The sequence below is a fragment of the Porites lutea genome, chromosome 3 (assembly GCF_958299795.1).
Source record: "Porites lutea chromosome 3, jaPorLute2.1, whole genome shotgun sequence".
Classification (NCBI taxonomy): domain Eukaryota; kingdom Metazoa; phylum Cnidaria; class Anthozoa; order Scleractinia; family Poritidae; genus Porites; species Porites lutea.
Window position 1 is genome coordinate 7,774,380 of NC_133203.1, and position 2,206 is coordinate 7,776,585.

Here is a 2,206-nt window from a genome sequence, read left to right on the forward strand (position 1 = left end):
CTGGTGGAGATCTGCTAGCCTGCGAGAGCATCTGGTTTTTTCAGCTCAAATTTCTAAAGTGGAAACTTGAGCCGAAAAAACCGGATGCTCTCGCAGGCCAGAGATCTGCCAGTATCAGTGAGACTGCTAAGAAACCTCAAAGTAGCCATATTTCTTTGCTTTACCCCCTTCGTACATTTTGTACGTTTGGAAAAAGAAACACAAACAAAGTTTTCATTTCGGAATATACATTTAACTTTGTTCCAGTTATCTCATTAAGTTTTGTTTCTTTTGGAACGTCAATTTTTTTAATTTCTTTTATTTTAAAATATTACCCTGCTCTTTCGAGTTAATTTTCTTTATTTGAAAGCTGCTTTCTATTAAATTTACGTTGATTTAAGTTGCGTTGATTTCTTGGAGTGTTAATTTCGTATAATAAGGTATCACCTAGTGGAAATATCAAATCTGAGTCCTCGAAAGAGTAGTTGGAGTCGCAAGAATCATAGCGTGTTCAATTTCTGAACCTGCTTTTGACACTGTTGCTTATAACTAGTAAAATTGTCAGTATTGGAATCAGAGATTCAAGAATAGATCATTCACAGTGGCTGTTCCCACACATTGCTTGTTGGTTTTGTTTTTCTGCTTCTCAGCTTACCACTCCAACAATCTACAGTTTTTACTCAGGGGCACCCAACGAGAATATAGTTCAAAACCACTTAAACATAGCATTGTTAAACGTCTTTTAGTATTTAAACGGTAGATATAGGCATATTTTTATCCCCTAAAAATTTTTCATCTGTTCGGATTTCCTAGCTGAAAGTCTAGTGATCCGAAAATTATAGGGATCAAAACTTAACCTTTTCGAAAATTTCAGCCAGAAAAAAGGTTTCCGAAAATTCTAGGTGACCTTTTTAGGGTAAAAATCCGTTAAAAATAGGCAAATATACCATTTTTTGGATGTTCGAAAATCCTAGGAGAGGCAGGCAAGCAAGAAATTTTGCAACAAAGGTTTCGAAAATTCTAGATCTCAAATCGTCTTCCGAACAGATATTCTTTCGAAAATTGTCGTTGGGTGCCCCTGTTTACTGGAGAGGTAGCCTGCGTCGCAGACACTCTGAATCACTGTATAGACCCGGGGGGGGGGGGGGGGTACTCCGGATTACAAGTGACAGGGATGAGTGGGGGCAAAATTCAAAACCTCTGATACCCTGTGTAAGGTTCAGTACCCTCAACAACCGTAGCCTACTGGGTGGTATATACCTATCTAGCCCATGTAAGGGGGTGCACCCCCCCCCCCCTCCCACCCAGGTGACTGTTATGCTGCTGGGTTTTACCAACAATATGAAACAGTGGAGGAAATAAGATTTTGGAACAGCCTTCATCTATTAATGTAACTGTGGTGTACTAAATTTTTGTAAGGTATAATATGCCATTCTTAATACGTCAATTTAAAAGTTTTCTGCCAATATCTTACCAGTCCATTTTGGTGGACAAGGCTGGAACTCTCATCCTGCCCTTTATACAGTAACGCAAGTATGCATATTCTCTATCTCTTTTCTCTATACAGTTCCTATGGTACTGATGAGAATTATTGAAACATTCAAGTCCTCCGATACATAGGAATCCTTTTCCTTATTCTAGGGTCGTAACGAGGTATATGGGATCAGGGATCAAGCTATAAATTGGGTGGGATCAGGAATCACAGCGCCGGGATCTGGGATCACAAACGGGATCGGGATCAGTAGTATTGTAAGGGGATCAGGGAACTGGTTTTCCGATATAACAACGAACACGACAAAATTTCTGAAAGCGCCTTAATTGGACGAACCTGCCAACATTGAAGGTGTTTCGAAACAGTTGTTCGGAGACCATACCGATATTTTTTAATCACCTTAAATGTGATTTTATCCTTGTCCGATCGCTGTAAGATGATGGACACTTTATTATGTATCTCATTCATTCTTTATCAAGTATACGCAGCTAATCCAACCCAGATTGAATTCAGGGATCCAAAGAATTTTTTAATCGATCAGGGATCAAGATTTGCAACGATTTTGAGATCAGGGATCAAAATATAAGTCCAAAATGTGGGATCGGTCGGGGAAAAATATACCTTGTAACGACCCTGTTCATCTGATGACAATATAGTTTGAGTATTTTAGTGATCTTTTAATCTCTTAAAGTAAGCTGTATATAATTTCTCAGGGCTGTCACAAAGATTTCAAGT